Here is a 23987-nt window from a genome sequence, read left to right as displayed (position 1 = left end):
CTGGGCCAGGAAGATCCCTGGGAGAAGGAAATGGCAACCCACTCCAGAGTTCTTGCCTGGAGAATCCCATAGACAGAGGTACCTGGCAGGCTACAGTCTATGGGGTCACAAGAGTTGGACATGACTGAACGACCAAGCACATAGAGCAGACAAGATTTATAAATGTCTACTGAGAAGAATGAATGACTAATCTACACACATGCAGCATCTTTGAGTTCTTCCTAATTTAGAGATTTCAAATGAAGAGAATGTTACAACTAAACTCATGCTTACTAGCAAACAAGAGATACATTTCATTATTGGCTTTTCCATTTTTCTGGTAAAGAGTAAATTTAGGAGTTGAGACTGGGGTTTATTAATCTATAAGAATCTTATCATCTGATTAAGTTTTCTGAATTTACAACTTTATGATATCTGTGTGCATGACTCCTCTCTCTCTCTCTCTCTCTCTCTCTCTCTCTATATATATATATATATATATATATATATATACACACATACACACACACACACATATAAATAAGTTAAGCTAACTAAAACATTTGTAATCTTACACTTGAAATGAAAATATCAGTAGGAACTCATAACTTTAATCAACAGAATAGCATTTTTTGCTTTGTGCAATTTTAAGTCCAAGAAGCAGAAACAATTCAGTCGCAGTGAGCTCACCCACTAACCACATGATTCTCTCTAAATACCACTTTCTACAAAAAGATAAGGGATTTCTTTTGGGGGAAACATGGTTAATTCCACGCCAGGGGAAGAAAATATGCAAAGTTAACTTGAGATTATATTTCTATACCAGAAAGAAAGGATGAGTCATGTAAAAGGAAACAAGACAGTCTGTAGGTGGACAAATGTGAAAACCTTGAATTCATCAGACCAAAACACATCAAATACATAGAAATCTTGAGTTCATATAGATACTCAAATGAATTTAGGTAGCAACTAGAACACTAACTCATTATTCTGAAAAGTGGTAAATAAAGTAAAGGAAGGAGCATTGGTTTTGTATGCTTATATTGTTGGATAGCCAATAGTTAATGAAGTCTTCATAAAAAAATAAAGGCAATAAACATGGGAGGCATGATAAAAATTTTATACTACTATTTTGTAGTCTCTAATGAAATAATGGATCTAGGCAATGATCAATAGTGAATGCTAAAAGCATCTGGTGCAAGGCTGATGGGGAAATTATAAAAAAGGAATAAATCTGATGTATTAAATTTCCATTGCTGTCATCATAAATTACCACAAATTTAGTGGCTTAAGAGAACACATATTTATTATTTCACAGTTCCATATATTAGATGTCCAAGTACAGTGTGGCTCAGTTCTCTTACCTAGATTTCACAGGTCAGAAAATGAGTTGCCAGCAGGGCTACATTCTTCCTAGCAGCTCTGGGAATGAATCTATTTCTAAACTCACCCCGGTGTTTGGCAGAGCTCAGTTCCATGTAGTTGTAGGACTGAGGTTCCAAGTACTTTTCCCTGGGGCTCGTTCCCAGCTTTAGAGGCCACTTCTGTCTTCACAGTCAGCAACGACAGTTTTACTCATTTTCATGTTATGAGAGTACTGACTTCCCCATCTCTCTCCTACTACCTCTTCTTTCTCATCCCAGCCTGAGAAATCCTTTGATTTTAAGGGCTCATGTAATTAGACCAGATCCACTCATATAATCTAAAATGATCTCTTTGCCATAATTGGATCACTTCATAGCAGTACCTAGATTACTGGATAACCAAGGCAAGGAACTTGGGTGGGCATTTTTAGAATTCTGCCTACTACAGGTGAAAATACTTGAATCTACTAATCAATCCCAATCAAGTCCAAATGTAGCTGTGGTTAAAAAAAAAAAAGGTAGAGACTGAGTTTCCAGTTCTGCATGTAAGGAACTTAGACGTTACCATTTCAATTTAACAACATACAAAAATCTGAAAATACTGAAAAATCAACAATTCTTGACTTCACGTAAGAGAAGAGACGACACAGTACAAACCATTATCCTCCAGGAATGGAGAGTTGGGTGAACACTGGGAGTCAACGTTTACAAGGGCAGGTTCATAAGCAGAAACTGCCTTGGAAACCACTGCCTCTGTAGGAAAACCTGAATTGTAATTGAATTGCTGGAGGCTCAGTGTGGCGGCTCAGATGGTAAAGAATCTGCCTGCAATGCAGGAGACCTGCGTTTGATCCCTGGGTCGGGGAAGATCCCCTGGAGAAGGAAATGGCAATCCACTCCGGTATTCTTGCCTGGGGAATCCCATGGACTGGAGCTGGGGTCTCAAGAAGTTGGACACGACTGTGTGGACAAGTCTGAGTTGAAAATTTCAGGAGGATCCATTTATGGCCAGGGGTGTGGAAGCAGTGGGTACCCATAAAACTGTGAGGTTTACCTTCAGGAGCTCTCCTAAATTCCCACGGTAAGTATCAGAGAATACCTCTTCCTGCTTTCAGCAGAGAGAGGAAAAAGGAACCATTTTGAAATATGCCAGGGCACTCTTCTTAACAAAGCCTGATTTCAGGGGAAACTAGCCAGCCAGAACCTAAAACCTATTATCAAAGCTAAACTGACCTGGGAAAAGAAAATACCCAACTCTAGCCATCTCTCACTACCACACACAAAAAGGGAAACTCTTAAATGCAATCCATTCCAGGCATCCTCCCCCAACCTCAGGGGGAGAAAAAAACAAAAACAAAAACAGAGAAATACACTTAAGAGGCTAGAGGCTTAGGCTGATAAAAAGACTGAGACCCAAACACAGGACTGTAGAATGTTTCCTGGTCTCCCACACCTTAAGATCTAGTTATAATAGTTTCTTTTACCCAGCACATCATGTTTGGCTGTCAAGAAAATATTTCAAAGCATTCTAAAGGGTACAAACAGGAACTCTTTGAAGATACAGAGAAGGCATCAGAACCAGACATGGCCGGAATGTAGAAATGATCAGATGGTAACTTAAAACAACTGTGGTTCATATGCTAAGGGCTGTAATGGACACAGAGGACATGTTAAAAAAAATAATAAAGATGGCTAATGTAAGCAGAGAGATGGCAATTCTAAGAAAAGAACCAAAAAAGAAATGCTGGAGATGAAAAACACTCTAAGAATGCCTTTGCTGGGCTCATTAGTAAAAGAACACATGTGAAGAAAGAATCTCTAAGATAGAGGATATATCAATAGAAACTTCAAAACCAAAAAGAGGAGGGAACAAAGACTGAAAAAAATGGATAGAATGTCTATGGACTGTGGGTCAACCTCAAAAGATACAACATACACATAAATGGGATACCAGAAATAAATAAAAGATACCAAAATAAAAGATACCAAAAATAAATAAAAGAAAGATCAGAAGGAATATTTGAAACAATAATGACTAAGAAGTCTCCCAAATTAATGTCAGATACCAAACCACAGATCCAGGAAGCTTAGAGAACACCAAGCAAGATAACAGCAGAACAAAAATAAAAATAAAAAAACCATACATCATCATTTCAAAATACAGAAAATCAAAATAAAAGCATTACCAGTTGCTAGCAACTGGGGCTGCGAAGAGATGAACAGGTGGAACACAGAAGATTTGAGGGAGAGTGTAAATACTCTACAGGATACCATAATAATTGATTCATGTCATTACACATTTGTCCAAACTCACAAGACATATTTGTCCAAACCCACACCATGAGTGAACTGTAACTTAAGCCATGGACTTTGAGGGATTATGGCATGTATGGAAGGTCATCAACTGTATCAAATGTATCATTTAAGTGGGAGATATTGATAATGGGTGAGGCAATGAATGTGTGGGAGCAGCAGAGAATATATGAAAAATCTCTGTACCTTCCCTTCAGTTTTGCTGTCAATCTGCAACTGCTCTAAAAAGAGTAAAGTCATGATTAGAAAAACTCAACAAAGCTGGGTAGTTTAAATCTTTCACAAAAAAAGAAGGAAACATTTAAAAATGTTAACTGTTAATGCTAGGTGATGGGTACATGGGATTTTATTATACCACTATAAAATTCTTTCTTTTTTTATGTGTATGCTTCAATAATAAAAAGAACAAACGAACGTCCACCTTAGATTTTTCCAGAGTAGTGCCTCAACTGCATACAAGAATGAATCCATAGATCCTTTCCCTCCAGCCTTCCAGCATATTCTCTGTCTCACACATTGATGACATTACCACTTTGCTTGGAGCAGAGTTTTGGCTGGCGATTGCAATTGGTACTGCATATCTCGAAGGTATGGGGTAGGGAACCTATCTGCAAATATCTAGATGGCCATTGCTGATTATATTCCTTCTTTGTAAGTCAATCTATAAATTGAAAGTCTATTGTATCATTTGACATCCATTACCAGTGTCCTGGTTACAGCTGCTGAAGAACCTGGCCACCTGACTATGATTAAATTTGCTGCAGTTGGGAATAAGCACATGTACATAGTTGGGCTCCTTCCTGGCCTATTTCCCTTTTGCCAGAGGATTAAATTTCTATTCTTAACATATAATTTTAACTCTTCCAAGCCTGAAAGTTTGGGCCTGAAATGAGTTTTAGAGAAATGACATTTTTACTATAACCAGAGCACTAATTTAAGTTACCATAAATACAAGGTAATTATAAAAATAATCCACATAAACACTTAGTAATGTAATTAAAATGTATCTAAATTCCCTCATTCCTTGAGTTTAGAGACTGTCTCCGTTGCTGCTGCAAGATATAACCCTTCTGAGGGGCATGGCGGCAAAGTCAACTTCCAATGTGTCTGCTACTTTCTGTTTTCTCTTGTAGCCTCAGTCACAAGTATAATTATAAAAATATCATATTTGCTTCATTTTGAAGGCTGGATTATTCAGTATTGTCCATGATCACATTTCTTCCTGAGGACACACATGATCAGACTTGAACATTAAAAAAATCTAAGAAAACTCTAGCAATGATTCTCTGACTCCGTTTCGGGATCTGTATATTGCTCACATGATTTCCTGCTTATTTCTGAGTGTCTTTCTCATTCTTTAGTCATAAAATGGACCCACTTCTACATGTGTTCTAGAAAGCATCAGTCATGACAATCTTGCAAATTAGCCTAATCCCTATTGATAAATTCATGGACAGTCCAGGTCATTGCTTCTAGCAACCTCATGGGTCAGTTATCACCTAAGCCTAAAAATAATCTTTAGTTGGGTTAGTGTCCTGATCACAATCTAATCAACTCTCAAACTTAACAAAACATAGTCGAGAACTCTGGCTTAACAGAGGCTGTGTATGGGTGATTATATCTACTGTAAATTGGACCTGGCAGGAACCCTGAATGATGTGCTCAATATATTCTGAAGCAAATGACTTAAGACAAATAGTAAATATACTAGTCAGAATGAAAGACAAGAGAAAGACAGTGAATTAGAAATATTTGGAGGCAACCGTCAGCAAACAAATATTTTGAAATATGTCTACTGTTTGAGGGACTTCCCGGGTGGTCCAGTGACTAAGACCCCACATTCCCAATTCAGGGGGCCCGGATTTGATCCCGGGTCAGGGAACTAAATCCTACATGCTACAACTAAGGGTTCCTATGCCACAACTAAAGATCCCGCATGCCACAACAAAGACCTGGCTCAGCCAGAAAAAAAAATAAATAAATATTTGAAGTCCATTGTTTGAAAGAAAGGATGAAATAAAAATAGTTATTGGAGTTCCAGTAAAGGTTATTTATTTACTCTTGTTTGTCTTTACCATCAAGGCCAGGATAGGCCTACGTATATTTGAAGATATGATTTGAGGGATACAAGGAAAACATTGGTACTTTTGGATAAGGAGGAAATATGTGATCCATTCAGAGTTAGGAACAGAGTAGAATGTCAGCCTATTTCAGGTATAAATGACAACAGACTACTGAGACTCATCAAGAAGGACAGAATTGACACTGATGTAATCTGCATTTATGCAACAGGAGAGGGAAAAGAAAGACCGTTTTGGTTCATACAGTACCTTGGTTTGGTTCTTATTTTCTCAGCTTGACAGTAAAGATGTGGTCTATCTATTCTATAAAAGGGAAAGATAGATACTGTACAATACCACTTAAATGTGGAATTTAAAATAGCCAAACTTGTAGAAACAGAGTCAAATGAAGGTTATCAAGTGCTGGGGGTGGGGCGTGGTGGGAGAATGGGGGAGATTTTGATCAAAGAGTATAAACTTCCAGTTAGAGGGTAAGTTCTGAGGATCTAATGCACAGCACGATGATTATAGTTAATATACTATATTATATACTTGAAAATTGCTAACAGAACAGATCTTAAATGTTCTCACCACAAAAAAGAAATGGCAGTTATGTGATGCGCTGGTGGTGTTAGCTAACACTACAGTTGTAATCGTAATGCAATATAAAACTGCATCAACTCAATGGGTTATGCACCTTAAACTTACATATCTGTACAGTTAAAACTATAACCTAAGGCTATGACTTGTTTCCTCTCCGAACTATTCCTGAAAGTCTGGTTTTGAAGAGGTCAGGAAGCGCTGTGCAGATGGGGGCACAGAAGGGCCGAGACAGGTGAGAGGATGCATGTGACAGTCCTCCACAAGGCTCATCACTCTGACTTGTGAGGAAGAAGATGACACCATCTGTGCTGTCATCCTTGTTAACCTTTTGCTTTGAAAAAGAAAGATAAACTGTATACGGAGAACAGCTGAATGGACACAAAACAATATTTGCATTAGAGTTATTGAAAATCAAAGGATGAGTAACCTTGCCTTTGTCATGCTTATTGTGCATGTTTTTGTAGATAGTTATCTTCATGACTGAGAAACTATTTGTTTTATGGGAAAATACTGAGCATAAACTCTAGTTTAAATTTGAAATTCGCCTGTTTTTATGCATTAAAATTTACTTTGGATGCTAATGAGCAATTTGTTATGTAATCTTTAACTATGGCTCTTATTTTTAACATCTGAGTAATTTTAATAACCAATAAGAGAGAGAGGAAGCAATTTTGATTTTTACATGTAATTTAGTAAAAAAGAAAGGAGAAAAAATTTAATGTTAATGAATCCATATTTTCCTGATTCGACTAAAACTGTGAGAGAATAATATTGTCTTTTGTTACTACTAGTCTTTCCGTTTTGTACTATTGGAGTGGTTTAATTTCTCAGACCCTTAAGACATTCATTTCTTTTCTTTTATCAGATCCTGCTCAAGGGAAGAGAATTAATCTATTCAGAGCCTCAAATGTCTGTAATCGGCTATATATACATACATTGATGATTGATACAATGATTTCATTATTTAGTTTATATAAATATCTCATGCTTGCTATGAATGAAGCAGCAAAAGTAACACAGAAGAGACTCACTGTTGAAAGTCAGAATGGTCAAAAGTTGAGGAGTTTTCCCAAGGGCAACAGAGAACCAGCTGCTGATAATGGGTTCGGTGCTAGGGAGTTCAATCTTCACCTGCAGTCAAGGGAGCATATAAACACAAGTAGAGAGACTGTAACTTATGGATATTATTTCTTATTTTTAATGTTATCTTATAAAGAGTTAAGAATCAACTTCGAACATCATTTAATTCCCCTCCCCCCCCATGATCATGTATTGATATATGACCAAGGGAAAAATTTAGTGGATTTGATCATCTTTATATTTATATGCTTACTTTATTGTCATAATCTTAGTTGTAATTGTCACTTTTCTCAAATCCTACTTTTAGTCTTCTCAATGTACCTAACTCTGACTAAGGTTCTATTAAAAATTAGCATATGTGTCCAAACTTCTGTGTTTTTTCAGCCTCAAATTTCATTTGGAGGTGTCATGGAGATTAAACCAAATGTAGAAACTCAAATGACTGCCATAACAGAAAGGCAGAGGTAGAAAATAATGAATAGTACTCTATTCATTCAAAATACATACTTCAATACTTAGTACAATAAGATATAAATACAATATTTTCCCAGCCATTTATAGAGCATTTAATGTGCACACAGAGGCATGACTTGACATAATTCATTTAAACCAGGATTCTCATAGAATAAAACAAATCCATATTACATGCACATGAATATTAAGACACATTAAAATTTAATTAATCTGAATAAGCTGTTGTATCCTATATTCTAAATTTATTGTTAGGATGTTCAATATGAGAAACTAAGAAAAAATATTGAATATTTTCACATATATTAAATTGGGATTAAAAAACTCTGGAACTCTGCTCAATGTTATGTGCCAGCCTGGTTGGGAGGGGGATCTGGGGGAGAATGAATACATGTATATGTGTGGCTGAGTCACTTTGCTGTTCATCTGAAACTACCCAGTATTGTTAATTGGTTATAACCCAATACAAAATGCTTTTGGTATTAAAAACATTAAAATTTTAAAAAACCCTTCAGCTTACATTATTGACAGTAAAAATATTATTTTTTGATATATTATGCTACCATTCAATAAATTATAGACTAGAATCTCATTTTATAACTGAAATGCAAAGGCCCAGAAAGAAGAATATGCTGAGAAAAACACTCAGAAGTTTCTGCTTGTATTTTATCTTTTCTGGTTCAGAATTCAGATATCTAATAAAATTTTTTGATATTGTTGACTACTAAGCATATCCTATTTAACTATTTGTGTTTTAGTCACTGCTAAAGGAGAATCAAAAGAAATATAAGTCACCGTATAAAGTTGGTGCCTCAGTAGCCCCTCATTGCCTTTAGTATAAAGCCTTTTAATATAAAGCAACTTCTAGATCTTAGAGTTGGAAATGCAAGTGACTAGTCCAAATAGAGTTAAGTTTCAAGCCTAGATGGAGTGCAAGATTCACTGTTGAGTCAAAAGGAAGTGAATAATAAGAAATAATGTGAAGCAAATAGAGTAAGACCAGATGACACAGAGCTTTGGATTTCAATATGTCCTCCAATGTCCCCATAGGCAACAGAGAATTATAAGAGTATTAAGTTTCAGTTACACTAGGTGAATAATAGTGCCCATAATTAACAGAATGATATTGTGCCTTTCAGAATTTGTTAAGAGGCTAGATCTCGGGTTAATTGTTTTTACCTCTTACCCTCACCAAGGAAACTGAACGGTGTTGGATGTATCTATTACCTTGATCATGGTGATGGTGTCGAATTTACATGTGACCAATTCATCAAACTGTACATGTTACATACGTACAGTTTTTTTATATCATTTATACTGTTAAATTTAAATGCATGTTGAAATATAAAACATGTTTTCATTCATCTTCTTTGCCTTTTCTAATCTAAGTTTTAAGTGTGTCCAAATATATATAGATATAGATATATGTTATTCATTATTAAGATGAATGAACTATGATGACTGACATTAACCACACAACTAGATTGCGTGTAATGAGCTTGCAGGGGTTTTTGGAGGAACTTCAAGTTCAGGTGACTATTTGCCTTTCCTTTTTCTTTACTTAGAGCTCATATCTGAAGAATACATAGTTTATTTGATATCATTTTTCTTCTTTCATAATGCCTATATCTGTAGATTTTCTCACTGGTTTTAAAGTCTTAGTCCAATGTACAATGATGAATGCATTCTAGTCTAGCTTTGCCCTTTGCCAACCATGCAACACTGGAAAAATTACTTTCTCTCTCTGAACATGAGATCTCCCCACTGCCAAAATATGTTTCTGTACTCCTTTCATAGGAATTTTGTGTGGATGGTATGACACATTTACAGCATCTAGCAATGTGCCTTATTGATTTTAATTTTATCAATAGGTAATTCACTTTCCCAACCCCTTTTTTGTTACTTATATTTTTCATCAAATATTCCATATGCCTTTGAAAGAAGGGCAATGCTGAACAACGTTCAAACTTTTCCACAATAGTGCTCAGTTCACATGCTTGCAAGGTAATGTTCAAAATTCTCCAAGAAAGGCTTCAACAGTACATGAACTGAGAACTTCCAAATGTACAAGCTAGATTCAGAAAAGGCAGAGGAACCAGAAATCAAATCGCCAACACCCGCTGGATCATAGAAAAAGCAAGGGAATTCCAGAAACCATCTACTTTTGCTTTGCTGACTACACTAAAACCTTTGACTGTGTGGATCACATCAAACTGTGGAAAATTCTTCAAGAGATGGGGATACCAGACCACCTTACCTGCCTCCTGAGAACTCTGTATGCAGGTCAGGAAGCAATGGTTAGAACCGGACATAGAACAATGGACTGGTTCAAAATTGGGAAGGGAGTATATCAGGGATGTATATTGTCATCCTGCTTATTTAACTTATTTGCAGAGTACATCATGCGAAATGCTGGGCTGGATGAAGCACCAGCTGGAATCAAGAATGCTAGCAGAAATATCAATAACCTTAGGCATGCAGATAATACACCCTAATGGCAGAAAACAAAGAGAAACTAAAGAGCATTTTGATGAAAGTGATAGAGGAGAGTGAAAAAGCTGGCTTAAAGCTCAATATTAAAAAAATTAAGAATGTGGCACCCAGTCCCATCATTTAATGGCAAATAGATGGAGAAAAAAAATGGAAACAATGGTAGGCCTTATTTTCTTGGGCTCCGAAATCACTGCAGATGGTGACCGCAGCCGTGAAATTAAAAGATGCTTGCTCCTTGGAAGAAAAGCTATGACCAACCTAGACAGCATATTAAAAAGCAGAGACACCACTTTGCTGACAAAGTTCTGTATAGTCAGAGCTGTGTTTTCCCAGTAGTCATGTCCTGATGTGAGGGCTGGACCATAAAGAATGCAGAGTGCTGAAGGACTGATGGCTCAGAAATGCTGCGCTGGAGGACTGCTGAGGGGCCGTCGGGCTGCAAGGAGGTCCAACCAGCGGGTCCTAAAGGAGATCAGCCCTGAGCATTCACGGGAAGGACTGGTGCTGAAGCTCGGGCTCCAATACCTTGGTCCCCTGATGTGAAGAACTGACTCACTGGAAAAGACGCTGATGCTGGGGAAGACTGAGGGCAGGAGGAGAAGGCAGTGACAGAGGATGAGATGGTTGGAGGGCATCACTGACTTAATAGACGCGAGCCTGAGCAAACTCCAGGAGATAGTGAAGGACAGGGAAGCGTGCATGATGCGGTCTATTGTGTCACAAAGAGTTGGAGGTGGCTGAACACCTGAACAACAACTTTTAATTTTTAATTGAAAACAGACTTGTGTTTTATGAATATTTCAAAGCAGAGAACTGTTCCCCACCCATGTACATATAACAACACATTTCATGTCTATATGCTCTTTGGCCTCTAAAAGTTGTGTTGTCCTTGCTGCCTCTTTGCCATCAGAGACAATGAGCACTATGCTGATTGTCAGCATGATTTAGACTGGTTTGTAAACATTTGAGTTTTTATAATAAAATATACTAATGCAATTTAATTACAGATTTATGACTCTCCTGAAATATACATACAAGTTTTCTCTTTGTCATTGTTTCCTTATTTCTCTTAAAATCTAAGAAGTTCATTAAAGAAACACTAATTTACAAGAAGAGCTAAGATTTCCAAATAAGAAGTCAGAAAAATGCAAATGTTATTCTCATAAGAATACTTTTCTAAAATTATACATACTGCATAATCAACAGTTCATTTAGCTGTCTAGCTAATAATTTATAATAATAGCTATGTGCTGTATTTGAATAAATTCATTTATACTTCTCATATTCCTGCAACTTCCAATTTTAAATCATCTAACTTATCTTATCATTAGGTTTTCCCCTTTTGTTAGGTAACACAACTTTTTCTTTCTCCAGTGAAAATGAAGAAAAATGGAAATGAATTTATAGTACTTACTTCTCTTTCATTCAGTTATTTCATTTTATTAATTTTTTAAAAATGTGATCAGCATAAGTTTTCCTATTTAGGAATTTTAAGTGTTGATTATCATCCACCTTTCTCCATTATCTCCTAAGCTCTTCATTCCAAATTCCATTGTTAACCTGCAAAAATAATTATCAAATTGCCCCTACTGACAGTGAATTTCCTTCCTTTCTATATTCTTTCTGTATATTTATGTGGAATGGAATTTAATACGTGAGGTGCAACTGACAACATTAAGTCCACAAGCAAGTGTCTTTCCTGATGCACAGGTACAGTCAGCACAGTGGGCTGTGCAAAGGTTCAGAATTAATGTTTTCCTCACTGGTATTGCCATTAAGCTCATATATATATAATATATATATGTATAAATATTAGTTCAGTTCAGTTCAGTCACTCAGTCATGTCTGACTCTTTGCGGCCCCATGAACCGCAGCACGCCAGGCCTCCCTGTCCATCACCAACTCCCGGAGTCCACCCAAACCCATGTCCATCGAGTCAGTGATGCCATCTAGCCATCTCATCCTCTGTCATCCCCTTCTCCTCCTGCTCCCAATCCCTCCCAGCATCAGGGTCTTTTCCAATGAGTCAACTCTTCGCATGAGGTGGCCAAAGTATTGGAGTTTCAGCTTCAGCATCAGTCCTTCCAATGAACACCCAGGACTGATCTCCTTTAGGATGGACTGGTTGGATCTCCTTGCAGTCCAAGGGACTCTCAAGAGTCTTCTCCAACATCACAGTTCAAAAGCATCAATTCTTTGGCACTCAGCATTCTTCACAGTCCAACTCTCACATCCATACATGACCACTGGAAAAACTATAGCCTTGACTAGATGGACCTTTGTTGGCAAAGTAATGTCTCTGCTTTTTAATATGCTATCTAGGTCAGTCATAACTCTCCTTCCAAGGAGTAAGCGTCTTTTAATTTCATGGCTGCAGTCACCATCTGCAGTGATTTTGGAGCCCCCAAAAATAAAGTCAGCCATTGTTTCCCCATCTATTTCCCATGAAGTGATGGGACCAGATGCCATGATCTTAGTTTTCTGAATGTTGAGCTTTAAGCCAACTTTTTCACTCTCCTCTTAAACTTTCATCAAGAGGCTCTTTAGTTCTTCTTCACTTTCTGCCATAAGGGTGGTGTCATCTTCATATCTGAGGTTATTGATATTTCTCCCAGCAATCTTGATTCCAGCTTGTGCTTTTTCCAGCTCAGCGTTTCTCATAATGTACTCTGCATATAAGTTAACTAAGCAGGGTGACAATATTCAGCCTTGATGTACTCCTTTTCCTATTTGGAACCAGTCTGTTATTATATACATATATTTATATACACACATACACACAGTGACAAGGCAACATTTCAGCCAGGATTGGAGGTGCTGCATTATCAACTATTCCTGTAAAGTGGAGCAGTACTATGTTCTATCTGGTGAAATAATTTCTCCAACAAATCTACTCCAGTCAGAGGCCATTTCTGAGCATAACATTTATGTGGAAAGTTATCATGAGTACTGTGCTGTGTTTTGGTTGGTCGGCTTTCCAAAGCACTGAAGGGGCTAAGCAAATACAGTTAAACTCATGATTAACTTCTCCTATGAGCTGTGATTTAAAGCAATTACTCAGGCTCACACTGATCTCATCCTGCTCCAACTTCTTGTTTCACTCTGGAGAGGAGAGCTGTTTTCTGCATTCTTGAGTTACTACCACATCTCTTAAAATAGGGGTTTAATAACAATCTTCAGCCATGTTTTAGTGGTAACAATAATAATAACTGCAATAATATCTAAAATTAAGTGTTTATTACGGTTCACATGAAGCTTCCATAGTGGCTCAGAGGGTAAAGAATGTGCCTACAATGCAGGAGACCCAGGTTCGATCCCTGGGTTGGGTAGATTCGTTGGAGAAGGGAACTGGACCCACTCCAGTATTCTTGCCTGGAGAATTCCATGGACACGAGGAGCCTGGTGGACTACATCCATGGGGCTGCAAAGGTCGGACATGACTAAGTGAGAGAGCTCTTCTGTGGATCACACACTATTCTATGTCTTTGACTTAATCCATTTAATCCCTACGATGGCCCACAGAAATGGGTACCTTGTTACATTTCTGCAGACAAGGACATTGGGACTCAATTGAACGGTTTGCCGAAGGCTGTTGAGATAAAAACCAAAAAGTTGAGATCCTAACAAAACTGTTATGGCTGCCAAGTCCAGTTCTTAACCACTATGCTGTACTGAAAAACAGGGAAACATTTTTCTGCCACTGATGCTACCAAGTTGCTCTCTCATAATAGGTCCTTCCTCTGCTCCTGTTTGCATAGTCAGAGCACCGGAGTTGGGGCTTAAGTCCTGTTCTACTACACGTATTCACCTTGCAGAATAGAATTTCACTGAAAAGGTATTGCATGGTTCACAGTATTGCCAAAAAAGTGTTAAGAACCAAGTTTTAAAAAATTACACTAAAGAGGTAACAGCAAGCACATGGATCCCCAAACTGCTGACATCGAGCTTTGTTCCGTGTCTTACTTTGGACAACGAAATGTAAATGGAAGTTTTTCACAGCACTTCTGAAAAGAAGCTTTAAAAGGCATTGCATGATTCTACCATCTCTCTTTCCTGTCTCACAGACTCAGCATCTTCCACAGAAGGACTGGTCTTAAGGTATAAGTCCTAGAAATAAATGCTTATCATTTTTAACCCTGAGATTTTGGTTTGTTCATTCAGCAATGTTATCTTAAATGGACTCAAACAAAGGACACAGCAGAAGATAGAACCATATCCAAAATGATGTGATAGTGTCAATTCAGTGAGAAATCTGATTCTTTTTACGTGGAAAAGTATGTTTACTGGCGCTGTTGTCATCATGACAATTCAGCCTTGGACCCCAGCCTTGGTACCACAGCATCATCATCCCAGAAAGCATTTGCTGTTGCCACAGCCCCTGCCATCAGGGATTTTACACCGTTCCTGCTTCTCTAGTTCCCAAGTCGGTGTCTGGGAGAGAGGCATCTGGTTGGTGAAGTCTTCGACTAGCACTTTTGTCTCAGACACCATGTGTATTTGGAAAGCAAATCTGAGTTTTTCGGGTTTTGGGGTAGGAGGAAATTCTCATCAACATGCATACCGAGGAATTGCTGAAATAACAAAGGGAGATCTCCTCTCATGCATCAGAACCTCCAAGAAAGCAAATAGCTTAATCAAGGCAGACTGAGTTTCTTCTCCCTCTGTCTCCTGTCTTCCTGAGCCCCCTCTCTCTTTTTAGTTATAATGAATTTTAATAACGCTATGATCCTCCATGAGTATGAGTGAATTCTGTAACCGAGGAAGTAGGAATAAGACCCCTAATGAAAGTTACATTATTCAGTCCAGATTTACCACTAACAAAGATGATACCAATATCTTACTTTGAAACCTGTATTTATTTCTCATTTTATGCAGAATCTATATGAAGGGAAGAGTAATGATAATTAACACACCTCAAAACTCAGTACACTTATTGCTTGAACAATGAAATCAAAGTGTCTTGGCTCTTAACTCAGGAGAGGATGAACAGGGGCAGCCCCTCATTAGAGCTGTTGTTCCATACCGTGGTGTATGGCCCTGCAGTGCTGAAACTGGATTTTCTCTGTTTCCCATATATGTTTACTTTTATCAAAGATTCACATAAATAAAATGTATGCTATGCATATATATGTATTATATATTATCTACATATAATCCCAATGTAATAACTGAAAATATTTCTTTCTAAGAATCGATGTGGTTTCCCTTGTCACAGTTCTTTACGGAAAAATTGGTGGCCAAAGGTGGCTTGATGTGATGATCCCATCAGTTAGGCAGCACAGCTCCCATTTTTAAACCAGTTCTCTCTTGCTAATTCCAACTATAGTGGCTTTCTTACCTTCTCTTGAGTTAAAAATGGCCACTTGTCCCAGATAGAACCAGTAAGTTGTCACTGAAAGTCTAGGGTCATGGAATTCTGAGAAAACTTTTGCTTTACTGATAGAACACTTCACAATCTAGCTAACATTACCCCTTTCCTTTTAGTATTGCCTTTAATGCACAACTAGAACTGTGGCTACCATTTTGTAAAATTGAAGGACAGCATCAAGAAGAAACTCCAATATGTTTGAGATAGTAGGGCAATAATATAGAAAGATACCAGTTCCCTGAATACATGGATTAGCAGCTAGGTAAATACCATTCCATCTAGTTTATGATATGTGTTAATTCAACAATAAATGTCTGCATATTTCATGCCATTATTGGTCATACACTGATATTTTGTTATTTGAGACCAAAGTGTTCCCCTGTTATACATAGTAAATAGATGATCCCATGAAAAATAATGTTTAAAAAGGTTTATGTAATACAAACTTTAGAAAAACCAGTGAAATAATCCTATCATACAAATTAAGGATACTTCTTTAGAGATAAAATTTGTTCCTATAGCTTTATTTCTAGTGTATTTCTTGTGCAGGCAGTATTTAATGTACTGTGCCTTTTGTTTAGTAAGCTTATTTTCCACTCTTTTATACTGGTCATCAACAGCATGGAAAAATTCACATTTCTAATTAAATTGTTTACTTTTTTCTAATAGACGTTGTGTCTTTTATACTCAAGAGTTGATATTCGTTAGTCTGTCAATTACAATGGCATCTTAGAGTTACTGCTTTGAAGGTTAAAGTCTGATTTTGCAATTAATTAGATGTTAATCCTAAGTAAATTAGTTAGCTAGAGCTTTATAAATCTATGTCTTAAATTACAACTTGGGTGTTTAATTTTTTAAGAATATGCTGAAGCTTCTCTAGCATTGCAATATCCTAGGTTTCCCTCCAAATGAAAGCACCCAATTTCAATAGATAGTTTACAGTTTTTGTTTCTCATAGATTTTTAAACTCTTGCCTCCATATTTCCTCTTTGGAAAAAAAAGAAACATTTAAAAGAGTATCTACTATTTTTTAATTGAAATTAATACAGTCAAAATCATAGAAGAATAATTAATATCTACTGCCCTCCAAGACTCAGGCATGCAGATATTTAATTAACCTTAGTACTTATTTTTCTCTTAAAAAAAGAGAAATCTGTAATGCATTTTTTCAGAGACTACTATCTGCAATAAAAGTCATTTAAAATGCAAGTTTTCTGGTGATAGAGTTATGAACAATCATATCATTTATTTAGTGTAAAGCATGACCCATGTGTATCTGAGATATATAGAAAGCCTTAATGGGTTGGTTTTATATCTAAATCTTAGTGAGGCTAAAAAATGAGTTTCCCTTTCTATCTTGAGTATTATCATTTAGGTCATTGTAGTATTTGCTGCGTATCTAGAATTTCAGTTGGCTTTAATATCTTGTAGTGGAATTAATAACTACTCTTTTATGAATGTTTATACATATTCAATACTGGATTATTTAAATTCAATTTTAATGTGTGATAATTTAAGCAGATAAATTAGGCTATGCAGAATGAAATCTGATTACATGATCATATGCAGCTTGGTACAACCCATAAAATTATTATTTATAAAAGAACTGAAGCTTTAATTACATGTGTATATCATTTCATACTATTATCTAAATTGTTATACTCTGCTTTACATGCAATTCTAAAATAGCTTTGGTCTCCTTTAATTTTCCCACATTTATTTTTTAAAGTTCTTCAATTTTAACTTTAGGCCTTTGTCATATATTAGTATAAATGTTATATAGGCATTTATTTATTTTTACCTGCCTATTCCCAAAAGATATTTAATATTACCATAATGTTCTTTCACAAGGAAACTGAACAATAATCAGAGACCAGGGAAATGATTTTGAACTATAATAATGAATAACTCCAGTTTTGATGTTTGATTCCTGACTGCTTTCAAGCCCCACCATTTCTCCTCTACATTTGGTGAAGCTGATAAAGCAAACCTGATGCTCTCTCTTCTTCTGTTTATAAGAAGTTCAAAGTAAACAATCTCTGGCCTATGTATAAGAATCCTCAGTCAGCTCCACTCCCTAACCTGTTATAAAACAGAACCTGTCTTCTTTTAGATCATCTTGGGATGTGATCCTGCTCTCACCCCAGAAAGCCTCATTATATAAGTAACAAAACTTTTCATATCCTCTTGGGGGGTGGGTGTGCGTGTGCACGCGTGTGTGCATGTGTGTGTGTTTAGCATTATCAGTCTCAACACTGGAACCAAATGCTGAGTGCAGTGTCTACCCTATCTTTGTGGATTGATTACAACAGTTGGCATTATAAGCAGTTTGTCCAGGTAATGATCACTAGTTGTCATTACTTTTTGCTTTGGTTTGCTGCCTGCTGGCAAGCATGTTCTTTGAGCTGTGCTTCTCTGTGCTGGATTTGCTGAGTCCTACTGAGTCTCCTATAGATTAACAAACTATCGATATGTTGGAAGTTTCAATGATTGACCTTTAAGGGCAGGCGTATGGGACTTGGCCGTCCTTAAAGTGACCCTGAGATGAGTGTCACGGCCCAGACTATCTTTGTGTCTTAGACTAAAGTGTGCTGCAATTCCAGTATAAGCCATGACTAATGCTAGGCTCAGGAGAACAGCTCTTGCCCTGTGACTGCTGTGTGTGTGTCCAAACCAGAGATAGGCCCTTGTTCCATGAAGCACTCAGAGGGAAAACTGATATTCTTTGCAACACATTGCTCGGTGTTCACTTGTATGGAGGAAGGTCACCATGTGGTGTGCTGAGGTCATAGTCCTAAAAGCAGATGGTTATACAACACTTCTACTGGTGCTGCTGCTTGTGTCTCTGGGGTCAAAGAAAAGACTCTGTTCATTGGGGTTTCAGAGAAAAATATCCATGGCTCCTCTATGGCACAGTTCAGTTCAGTTCAGTCGCTCAGTCGTGTCTGACTCTTTGAGACCCCATGAACTGCAGCATGCTAGGCCTCCCTGTCCATCACCAACTCCCGGAGTTTACCCAAACTCATGTCCATTGAGTCAGTGATGCCATCCAATCATCTCATCCTCTGGCATCCCCTTCTCCTCCTGCCCTCAATCTTTCTCAGCATCAGCGTCTTTTCAAATGAGTCAGCTGTTCGCATCAGGTGGCCAAAGTACTGGAGTTTCAGCTTCAACACCAGTCCTTCCAATGAACACCCAGGACTGATCGCCTTTATCTGATCACGTGGACCACAGCCTTGTCTAACTCAGTGAAACTAAGCCATGCCATGTGGGGCCACCCAAGACAGACGGGTCATGGTGGAGAGGTCTGACAGAATGTGGTCTACTGGAGAAGGGAATGGCAAACCACTTCAGTATTCTTGCCTTGAGAACCTCATGAACAGTGTGAAAAGGCAAAAAGATAGGACACTGAAAGATTAACTCCCCAGGTTGGTAGGTGCCTAATATGCTACCGGAGATCAGTTGAGAAATAACTCCAGAAAGAATGACGGGATGGAGTCAAAGCAAAAACAGTACCCAGTTGTGGATGGGACTGGTGATAGAAGCAAGCTCCGATGCTGTAACAGCAATATTGCATAGGAACCTGGAGTGTTAGATCCATGAATCAAGGCAAAATGGAAGTGGTCAAACAGGAGATGGCAAGAGTGAATGTAGACATTCTAGGAATCAGCGAACTAAGATGGACTGGAATGGGTGAATTTAACTCAGATGACCATTATATCTACTACTGTGGGCAGCAATCCCTTAGAAGAAATGGAGTAGCCATCATAGAGAACAAAAGAGTCTGAAATGCAGTACTTGGATGCAATCTCAAAAATGACAGAATGATCTCTGTTCATTTCCAAGATTAACCATTCAACATCACTTTAATCCAAGTCTATGGCACAACCACATGGTTAATTCAAACTATGGGTCCTTAAACCATATACGGCAACTACTGTCACAAGGGATCCCCCTAATCCTGACGATACTGATTTAAATTATATATAAGTTTATAAAGAAACTTATAAACATACTCAGGGTAGAGAGAATCTCCCCTGGAGTAGATCTAGTAACCAAGAAGAAGAAGGAGAAGAGGAAGAAAAAGAAGAAAAGAAATGAAGTAGCAGTCATTGTCTAGATACAAAGGAAGGACACAGAAAATAAAACCAAGGCCCAGAATTTGACCCATTTGAAAATCCAAAATTTACTAAAAGCATTTATACAAAAAAGCATAAAACAGCACTGATTTGGCTTTTATACCTCTACAACATAGGTTCTGAACTAACTTTGACATATGCTAAAATGAACCAAATGGCAACCTTTCATAGCCTTTATTGATGCTGAATTTCAAGTTACATTCATACCTGGGATTTCACTAAATTCATGTAAAGTGTTAGTCTTTCAGTGGTGTCCAACACTTTGAGACCCCATGAGCTGCAGTCCACCAGGCTCATCTGTCCATGGAGTTCTACAGGCAAGAACACTCGAGTTGGTTGCCTTTCCCTTCTCTAGGGGGTCTTCCTGACCCAGGGATTGAACCTGCATCTCACTATGTTTCTTGCATTGGTAGGTAGGTTTCTACCACTAGTGCCACCTGGGAAGTCCCTTGGGGGAGTTACCAAATTTAAAAGTTTCACCTTAACTATATTGCAGCCATTGCCTTGTCTAAAATACCCTATAATTATAGCACCTATAACTCTAAAATATCTCCTACTAGACATGGCACACTGATCCAATGAATAATATATTTAAATGTTTAGGTCTTGGCACTTAACAATCAGCTTGATAAAAATGGGGTCTACCATAGACCTCACCTTATCCCTGCTGCTGCTGCGGCTGCTGCTGCTAAGTCACTTCAGTCGTGTCCGACTCTGTGCGACCCCATAGACGGCAGCCCGCCAGGCTCCCCCATCCCTGGGATTCTCCAGGCAAGAACGCTGGAGTGGGTTGCCATTTCCTTCTCCAATGCATGAAAGTGAAGAGTGAAAGTGAAGTCGCTCAGTCGTGTCCGACTCTTAGCGACCCCATGGACTGTAGCTTACCAGGCTCCTCCATCCATGGGATTTCCCAAGCAAGAGTACTGGAGTGGGGTGCCATTGCCTTCTCCGATCACTGACACTACCAAGAAACAAATATTAACCACTCAGTACCAGCAATGTTAACATGAGCCAGATATCTTTTAGACCTTTTTGTGTTCTGAAGACAACACCTTCTCAATATATAAATTTTATTTAAATCCATGTATAAAGCTACTTACAAATCAGCCCACTTTGAATGGAATACTTTATTAGAAAAGGCTCTAGAATCTATCCAAATTACAATACAATAGGCACTCTCTTTAATGACTCCAAGGCTTCCTTGTGGCTCAGATGATAAAGAATCTGCCTGCAATGCAGGAGACCTGGGTTTGATCCCTGGGTTGGGAAGATCCCCTGGAGAAGGGAACAGCTACCCACTCCAGTATTCTGGCCTGGAAAATTCCCTGGACTGTACAGTCCATGGGGTTGCAAAGAGTCAGACATGACAGCGACTTTCACTTTCACTTTAATGCCTCCTAGATACTTACTTCTTCTCCATAGAAGTTTTACCAATCTCCTCCTATACCTCCTAGAGTAACCAGATCAACTGCGATGCCAATAAATTTCCCTTAGACTTTTGGAGCGTAAAATGCCCATGGATTCCTGCACTACATACATACATATTGGGGTGTCGTTTGCTGGCTGTATACTGAGCTCAGATAGGCTTTAAGCCTGTGAAGTTCCATGTCCAGCTGCTCATTATGCTTTTAATCATGAAAACAGTACCCATGAAGGTCTCCTTGATAAGATGTTAAAAGGTGGAGCTAAATCTGGGTTTTACGACGTATCTTGGCTATGGGAGAATGGCCCCCTTTGTGTAGAGTCCATTGTCAGGTACGAGGTGTTACAGGTGGTCACTCTTTCTCCCACCCCTCTGTTTGGAGAGACTCATGGAATGGCATGAATAGCAAATGGTGTTTTATGGCAGCAAATCCTGCTACATGATAGAGCTTGCTGGAGAGCTGCTGCTTCTTACCTCGTAACCAGTATAGTAAGTAGTGAAAGTTGCTCAGTCTTGTCTGACTCTTTGCAACTCCAGAGACTACAGCATGCCAGACTCCTCTGTCCTTGGAACTCTCCAGGCCAGAATACTGGAGTGGGTAGTTGTTCCCTTATCCAGGGGATCTTCCCAACCCAGGTCTCCCACATTGCAGGCAGATTCTTTACCATCTGAGCCACAGGGAAACCCTTAACCAGCATATTTCCGATCAGTAATGAAACCCAAGGGTTGTCACAATTGGCTGAACTTGGTCAGTGATCTTGGCATTGGATTGGCCCCAGGTCCCTTCGGTATGTTTTTATTGGCCATTGTCAACAGTCTGGCTATCTGGTTCAGTCAGTGTCAGCAACAACAATTCATTATCCGGTATTGCTTGTTGCCTTTGGGATAAAGAAACTCTTGCCTCACAGATACACAAAATATAATTCCAGATCACATATATTTCTACCCACAGAAAAACCACTATGTAAGACCTCATCAATATACTTCTTAATGCTTTCTGAGTTTAGGTATTATTGAGAGTGACCAGGGCACTCATCTTACTTCTTAAAATACATATTGTTGCACTCTTAAGTAAGACACACAAAGGACTTTTTATCTCCCTTGTCAGCACTGGGCTACAGGTCTCACAGGCCAACAAAGCATGTTAGGTTCCAATTCAATTATATAAAACCTGACATATTTTCATCATCAAAATAACAAGATGAATTGCAATAAAGAGACTGACTCCAATTTTGACATTTGATGACAGACCGATTACAAACTTCACCACTCCCTCTTCAGCCTCTGCTTCCCGCCTCTGAGCAAATCTTGTAAGACAATCTGGCTGCTCTCTCCTTTGGCACCAGCAGCAAGTTCAAACTATGCAAGCCATGCAAGTTTTGTGCGAAACCTCCCACCAGGCCCGCTCTAATAACCATAAAAGATGAGCCAGTCTCATATCCCTATATGAAGTCATGTCAGGGCAGTTTTGAATACTATTATGCTCTTCCCAGGAAGACTTACACCATTAATAATGCTTTTTATACCTTACTGGTGAATGTGTGGCACCTTGACATCTGAACTAAATTTTTATTAGGCTGATCTGTCCTGCTTTTATGTAGTGGCTTCCATGGAAACATTGTGCATCAAACACCATTCTTTCTGTTAGAGCCAGCAGGGGAAAAACATCAACATCCTCAAAAATATTTAAGGCAGAAACCACAATGGTCATCTGATCATCATAAGAATTACAAAGATTCCCACATTAAGGAAACACTGTTTGTTGTTGTTATGGGTTTCCCAGGTGGCACTTGTGGTAAAGAATCCACCCGCCAATGCAGATAGACATAGATGTAAGAGACCAAACTAGTCAATCATAAAGGAAATCAACCCTGAATATTCACTAGAAGGGCTGAAGCTGAAGCTGAAGCTCTACTACTTTGGACACCCGGTGCCATGTAAGAGACACAGGTTTGATCCCTGGGTCGGGAAGATCCCCTGGAGGAGGGCATGGCAACCCACTCCAGTGTTCCTGCCTGGAGAATCCCATGGACAGAGGAGCCCGGCAGGCTGCAGTCATAGGGTTGCACAGAGTCAGACATGACGGAAGCAACTTAGCATGCATGCATGGTTGTTGTTATAGATGAGTATTTTAATCCAAAGGGATAAAATACGATGTTTAACAACAACAGAGTATTACTGTCTTTGTTCAGGACACAAAATATGTGCTCAGAAGAGAAGAAATAGTTTGCTGGTGTTTTGTTCTACATTATTGAAGTGGTTGGTTTTTATTTTACTGCTTACTTTGGTTCTAAGTGCATGAGGAAAAAATTTGGGAGCATTCATTTTTCTTTACAATTATTGTAATGAACATAAATATGATACTCACACAACAATTAATTCTATTAATACATTTCTAACCTTCAGAAATAAGTGAATCATTTGCATGTCTACCTTCAGAATCATTTCCACCCACCAGTTAATTGCTAGTCAACTGGTACCCATGGGAACTTGATAGCAAAAAAGAAGAGACAAAAAAATTCAAATGAAATTTGCTTTTAACAAATATAATGAAAATATAATGAAACCTGTAAAATACAATGAAACCTGTTTTATATTTGATATAATGAAACATGAATTATATTTGCATGGAAAAAATATAATGAAACCTGTAAGGCAAAAACAATTTTTAGCAGCAACTATAATGTTTTGATT

The sequence above is a fragment of the Dama dama genome, chromosome 3 (assembly GCF_033118175.1).
Source record: "Dama dama isolate Ldn47 chromosome 3, ASM3311817v1, whole genome shotgun sequence".
In the NCBI taxonomy this organism is placed as follows: Eukaryota; Metazoa; Chordata; class Mammalia; order Artiodactyla; family Cervidae; genus Dama; species Dama dama.
The sequence above is the reverse complement of the archived record's forward strand: the minus strand, read 5'-3'. Positions refer to the sequence as shown.